Raw genomic sequence first — 8,154 nt, forward strand, 5'->3', positions numbered from 1 at the left:
TAATAATAATAATAATAATAATAATAATAATAATAATAATAATAATAATAATAATAATAATAATAGTGGTTGGTGGAATAAAATAGAAATTACTAGTCAACAAGGAGGAAAATGGACCCACCGATTTTCAAGCATGCACCCTCCTTGCTGTATGTTTGTGTTCATCCGGACAAACTGCATAGTGCCAAAACCATATTCTATTTTTTTTTCCAAAAAATGCAATTATTTTTTAAAAGTTTTTATAACATTTGGAAGATAACTATACTTCAAATTTTATATTTTAAGTTTTAGTTTGAATTTTTATTTTACAAAAATATTATATCTATTTGATTTTTATATTCGATATAATTCAAATTTATTTGCATTAAAAATAATTCTTTTTAAAAATATTTTATCACATTATAATTTTTATTATTTTATATTCTATTTTAATTTTATTAATTATTTAATATAATTAATCAAGATTCAATTTTCATATTATATTTTTTATATAAATATAACTATCTAATTCATTTTAATATTTTCAAATCAAAACATGTTCTCTAATCCCACTCTCGGTTACCCAAGACATATAACTTTACATATATTAAAAAATCTTATATATATATATATATATATATATATATTTGGACAATAGCCAATTAAAAATGCAGGGCCATCTCCTAAACCACAATGCACCGATTTTAAAATCTGAGATTTAAAATTTATTTATATAACATAGTTTCGGTATGCTACAAAATTCCAATTATATATTATATATGTATATATAGAAGCTCTGATTTTTTTCTGGACCCAAACACACTGTAAGTATATATTTATTTAAGGGGATGGTAGGAGAAAGAAAGGAGAGAGGAAGAGGAACGAGAGAAATCTTATCAATAGCCATTTAAGGTAAATATCCAAACAATTCCATATTTAATGTAAACTTAGTGCCACTATTCCGAAATTACTCCCTAACTCTATTTTTCTAACGTTATAATGATTGCTAGATATTTCATTTCCCCAAAGATATTATGGATCCCCATACTTTTTTATTTTTTTAGTTTTTATATTACTAATTAATATACGTAGTAATTAAATACGAAGGATTTTCAATTCTATATAAAATTTGTATTCTTTCTTCGACTGACAAAATAAAAGGAGACAGTCAAATGTCACTTCGTATTATATAATTTTAGAAATTTGTATAGAAAAAAAAGAAATTAATGTACAGTAGCAAAATAATTTAGAAAAATACAATATTTTTAAAAAGAAAAAAATAATACTTTACGGCTCGGCTAAAGCGAGCCGATTTCTGACTTGGAACATCGGCTTTCCATTTTTCTTTTTGTTTTCATGGCTAATTGGACGCAAGAATTCCATAATATACTTTTCTTTTTTTCTTTTCTTTTTTTTGCGGTGTTATAAATAGCATAATTCATATATCTTTGGCAGTTTTTTTTTTTCACACTTTCGCAGTTTAAGGTGACAAAGACTATTGTGAATAAAATATAATATAAACTACTACAGTTATATTTTTTTTTAAAAAAGGTGACAAAAACCATTACGTACGTGCCATACAAAACTTTAGCCACAGACCAAAACTTCAGTCAAGGATCATATGTAGTTGTAATTATAACAACGTATCTCTATGTACCCACGTTGGATTTACATCGTCAACGTATGCATACATGTAATATGTGTATGTGTATGTATATATTATGCATCTTTTTTGTTGTATATATATACACATACCTTTAAGGTAGAAATCAATTAATCGTATTCCAAATCATTCAAGTTTTATAGCATCTTGTTACCGCTTATACACACATGCACACACACGCACATATATATATATATATAATGTCATTTACATACATTCATAAAACAAAATTTACGCACTCAATTTCTACATACAACGCAAATAAATAAATAAATAAATCTAGGGCATGCACGATTCATGGCTTAATAACATTTGACCTAAAAAAGTAGATTTAACAACAATCTTTTTATTCATGGATACTTTTTTTTCACAAGTTCACACTATATATAACTCGTTAGCAATACCAAAATATTATAAAAAAAAAAGAGTCGAAAAATGTTATTTCAAATCGCCTTTAATTTAAACGACTTTTATCAACACCTCCTAAAACACCTTTGTGTTTTCGTAGCAGCGTGATCAAATGGCCCCGAAAGAAGAAATTCCACAATGAAAATGCATGGAATTAGAAAAATAAAAGTGAAATCAGATTGGATCATAGAGAGAGATCGAGAGAGCTACGGACAAAACCTAATGTGTTTATGTCCCCACGAGGTCCATGTTCATTTGATATAAATACCTAATAAAGGGGTTAATATTTATATAGATAGATAGGGCACATCGATGTTTAAGAAGGGAATTTTCTGTTGATTACAAAAGAGGAAAAGGGTCACTCACGTCGCTTGATGTGCATAATCGTTTTGATTGATCTCTAACTAAAGAATCTCATTTTGCACTCATTTCATGTGCTCTTCTTCTCTTCTCCTCCGTTATTTAAGGTGGCGTGTCTCATGAAACTTTCTATTGCATTTCTATGATTTTAGCAAATATATATAGTCGTCCTTGGTGATACGCACGTGTTATATTTAAACCCTAAATACAGTTATTTACAATATCTGCTTTATATAAAGTATATATTGTTTGTCTTCTAAGAATATGGAATACTTTGGAATATAGATCGATCGTGGATCCGTCCTTTTCGAGGATAAAGCACGTGTTTTTATCGGCTAGCATATGATACAAAATTACATATTATTGATGAACCGTAAAAACGGCTCATTTAATCTGACTTTCACTTGGAATTCCCCCAAAATTCAGGAACGAAAAAAACGCCAATGTTTTTTTTTTTTGGTTTAATGTGATTGTTATATTACTACCAAAAAATAACCCGAAGGTTTACATGAGTTTAACATATACCAAAGATCCCGAGAGATAATGATTCCTATTACAAGTGAACAAAAATAACGAAGACTTAAATCTCAGTCATAATATATAAGGCGATACTATTGTTGGATGGGTCATTCGATCCGGTAGAATCCGGCTTGTGCAAGGATATGAGTATGTTCCGCATTATCCTATCGATCTTGAACCGCAATTGTTGTGGCGAGTTTGCGACGTCTTTATGTGTCCGTCCATTACGTTCCTAAACGAGTTCTGAATCTACGTCTTTGCGAAAATGCTTCTGAATCTAATTCTAAACGAGTTCACATTTTGTAACTAGGGCATGCATGCATGATTACGTATCAAAAACTACGCAACCAAAACTAAATTGTCTAAACCGGGTTACCTACCTACATTAAGAAACTGGACAAATTAATTAATTAATATATACCACGTTATTACCAAACACACATACACGCATATATATATATATATATGTATGTATATATCTGTATATATCCCGGTGTGGAATGTTTCCAACTGGTACGATTTATCAAAAATCGGAGTTAACGTCTAAATGTTCAGGTTTTACGGAGAGACATGAGGCGGTTAGATGGATTTCCATCGAAGAGCAAGAAGATGAATAACAATATTCTTAAAACGTTAAGCGTTCAAGGATTCGAAAATGCTATATATAGAAATCGAAATCCGATGTTGAAGAATGGCTTAATGAATTGAGAAATTAATTACAAAGAGTTTACATTGTTCTATATATGTTTCATATATAATCTCCCGGGTTTGGCTTAATAAAGTGTAACTCCGACGAGCTCAATAGGACTCTGAGTTTGGTTGGATTCTAAGACATATAACGTTTGTTGGGTCATATGGTTTGAGGATGTAAATCACGACCAAGACTCACTTCCCTTGCTTTGTCACAGAAACGTTTAAAAGGGGCATATAACGGTTTGAAATGAAGTGGGTGCGAAAGAGATATAACCTATGCTTTCAAGAATTCACATATTTGGCCGGCGTATACATACGCAAATACGCAAAGAGAATAACGAGGTTAAAGCAAAGAATAGGACTTGTTTTCCACATGTAAAAGGTGCCAGCTCTTTTATCCGTACAACATGTAAGAAATCAGAAAAAGGGCAACTTATTTGAGAAAAAAAATGAAGTGTATAAAAGTACATGTAAGAAAATCTCTATTAATAACATATTTCTAATTTTTTCTATCAGACAAAATTTGAAAAATCTCCTTGATACACGATCATTTTCTTCATTTGCGTCACTTTTTTTGGATGTATTTTTATCAATGCTAATGGAATATATATGACTATTATGTGAAGTTGTTATATCTACAGATTGCATTTCCTAATTTATAGGCTAGGTTAAGTTACAGAGAATGTATATAAGTTAATGTAAAAAGCTTGAATAAAGCAGCCGCATATTTTCTCACCCTCGAACCTGGTACGTGACATGGTATCAGAGCTTCCGAATGTTCTGCTTCGAAACTTCGTCACCAATGCTATGCAGATTTCTCCTGATGTTGCATCGTCCAAGTGTGGTACTGCTTTCCCGATTGATAGATGCCTCTCTTATTCTAATATTCTGCCTTCGCATATGCTATGCAGATTTCTCCTGATGTTGCATCGTCCAAGTGTGGTACTGCTTTCCCGATTGATAGATGCCTCTCTTATTCTAATATTCTGCCTTCGCATATGGCCTTTGTTGCTGCTGTTACTGCAGAATCTGAACCTCGCAGTTACCAACAAGCTCTCCGAGATGATAATTGGCGAGCAGCGATGCAAGATGAGCTCGATGCTCTCCAAAACAATCAGACATGGACTCTAGAACCTTTGCCTCCGACAAAGAAAGCCATAGGGTGTAAATGGGTTTTCAGACTCAAGTATCGCTCTGACGGGTCCATTGAACGCCGAAAAGCCCGACTAGTAATCCTCGGAAACAAGCAAACAGAAGGAATCGATTATGCGGAGACATTTGCTCCCGTTGCTAAGATGGTTACCGTGAGAACTTTCTTAGCCGTGGCATCGGCTCGAAAATGGGATGTCCATCAGATGGATGTACACAATGCTTTTCTCCATGGCGATCTCTCTGATGAGGTTTACATGAAACCCCCTCCGGGATTTTCTACGGTTTCTTCTCATCTCGTCTGTCGCCTACGGAAATCTTTATATGGTCTCAAACAAGCACCGAGATGTTGGTTTGCGAAGCTTGCTTCAGCGCTCCTAACTTATGGTTTCATCCAATCGCAGTCGGATCATTCCTTATTCGTTTTCCACAAAGGCGAGACTCGGATTCATGTCTTAATTTACGTTGACGATTTGCTTGTTACAGGCAATTCAGTGGCAGCCGTGACTCTTTTCAAGCAGTACCTTGGCCATTGCTTCCATATGAAGGATCTTGGTTCTCTTAAGTATTTCCTCGGTATTGAGGTTGCTCGTGGTCCTATGGGTATCTCGATGTGTCAACGCAAATATACATTGGATATTTTGTCAGAAACGGGTTTGTTGGGCGCAAAACCAGTTGCATTTCCTCTGGATCAGAATCATCGCTTAGGTCTTTCCGAAAGCGCTGTTCTCCAAGACCCCGAGCCTTACCGTCGTCTCGTTGGACGTCTTATATACCTCCTTGCCACCAGACCCGATATCACTTATGCGGTACACGTTTTGTCTCAGTTTATGCAAGAACCTCGACAAGATCATTGGGAAGCAGCTCTTCGTGTCGTTCGATACCTTAAGCGTCGCCCGGGGCAAGGGATTTTATTACGATCAGATTCGGATCTCCGCTTATATGGTTGGTGTGATTCGGATTGGGCGGGATGCCCACGTTCACGAAAGTCACTCTCCGGCTGGATTATTCATCTCGGTCAATCTCCGATCTCCTGGAAGTCTATGAAGCAACATACTATTTCTCTCTCTTCCGCAGAGGCTGAATACCGCGCAATGGCGGTCACTACTTGTGAACTCATATGGCTCAAAGGGTTGCTTCTCTTCCTCGGCGTCAGCACTCTAAGTATGTTTTGACGCTCTAAACATGTTTTGGTGCACTCTAAACATATTTAGACGAACTCTAAACATGTTTTGTCGCACTCTAAAAATGTTTTAATACACTCTAAACATGTTTGGATGCACACTAAGTATGTTTGGATGCATTCTAAAAATGTTTCGACAAATGCCATAAAATGTAGAATCTATAATTATGATATGTTAAGGAATGAAATTTAAACCATTCAATATTAATATCATTCTATACCTTGGACGAGTCCAAGTTTACGATATGTTCATTGAATTGATGTTGAATATCCATGGCTATGCTTAAAATATATAAACTATAAACACAAAATCGTGAGATAAAAACAAGAAGAAGAAGAAAGAAGAAAAAGAAGAAGAGTAATGGAAAACATCTAAAAGACACATAAACGAAAGGAGGCAATCAATGGGACATGGGTTGTCAAAGCACGAGGTTAACATGTAAAAAAGATTCAAGAAAAACACGTGTGGAAATTCGAACCGATGACTCGTTTGGCTTTCTATCGGGTTCCTTCTTTTGTCCGAACAACAAAGCATGAAACCAAACTCATCGGACCGGCCAAAGCGGCACACGAGACAAATCGCCATTTGAATTTTGTGACCTTTAATGTCTCCACTCTCTATTCTTAGAACAATGCTTCTAATTAAGATTTGTCATCTCCAACGTTTAACTTTAACATTAATTTTGATTTTATATTAGCATCTGATTCATATTGCTCGATATTTAACTTGAATATAATATCTCAAATACGTCACTAATCTAGTGTGTGTGTGTGTGTTGTAAACAAGTCACACAAATTCATACAATATATTATATTATAGATTATCAATGAGATAGATGGTGAAGGGTTGACGATTAATGCGATCAAATATAATTCCTACAAAAAATTACGTAATAAAGACGAGATAACTAATATTATAACAACATAAAAATACAACATAAATGATGGACATAATCATTAATTTAAAAAGAGTTCCCTCGAATTTATTTTAAAAAATTATATTTTTAAAATAAAATGTTAAAGATGATATTCTTTAAAATACAATAGTTTTAACTATAAAGAAAATACTTAATTTAATGAAAAATTCCATTGGTTTATGCTTTATAAGTAAAAGGACCATATGGTCAAAGCCGGCGAAGGCAAAGCTAAGGGAAGCTGAAGCCAAGCCGGTGAGAGACTCACACGTGTCACATTAACGGTCGGCTTTGAATCTGAGTCCACTTCACCCTTTCTACCCTCATCTCAGCCGTCCAATTTTCTACGTCCTATTTTTTTCACTGCACGGTTAAAATAAGCTTTATATAGAAAAAAAGATCAAATGAATTATTTGGACGGCAGTATAACATCAAATAATTACTATTAGAATCCAAATTATTTTTATCGAGGATATAATTAGACTTTAAACCTATCGATTTTTTTGTCAATTTAAATAATATTTTAGTGCATTATATTTCTGTTTTCTGCGAGATAATTTTATTAATGTGTTATTTTATAGATAGTATTTATATTTAATATTTAATATTTGACTGTCTGATATTATATTCAATAACGAAGTATATATATATATATATATATATATATATATTTGTGTTTACATCATTAGTAAAAGATCTATAAAGATTATTTGGCAATTCATTTGGAATAGTATCATATTTGGCTGTTCTTTAAAATGGCTATATATATCTTTCCTGTGCGTAGCATATCAAGATATGCGTAAATTATTACCGAACATTCACCGACCGTCATCCACTGTTACATCAACAGAAGAGGATTTTCTGACACTTGGTAAAAAAAAAAAAAAAAAAAAATCTCATACCCGATAAACGAGGGATAGAGGGGATGCGTGTACCATATGGCACGTACGTACGTACGTACGTAGACTTTTCAACGGATTTTTATTTCCCCATCATTGAGTGTGGCAATTATATACACAAACCCACGAAATTTTAGTGTATACACACACAAGCACGATCTTCACTAAATGTGGGCATAACATAAAAAAGCATATAGTATGATTGGTAGACAGAGAGAGCTTGGTGAGGTCCCATCGTTTTCATAGATCTTTAAGGACATTGAAGATATCTTCTCCCTCTATATAAATATCGGTCCAATTTCACACTTCCATCCAATATGCAAAAATCTTCCCCTTCGTTTTCATTTCATCTCTTCAATCTCCTCTCTTTGATCCTTACACATTTTT

This window comes from Tarenaya hassleriana, unplaced genomic scaffold (assembly GCF_000463585.1).
Source record: "Tarenaya hassleriana unplaced genomic scaffold, ASM46358v1 Cleome27, whole genome shotgun sequence".
NCBI lineage: Eukaryota > Viridiplantae > Streptophyta > Magnoliopsida > Brassicales > Cleomaceae > Tarenaya > Tarenaya hassleriana.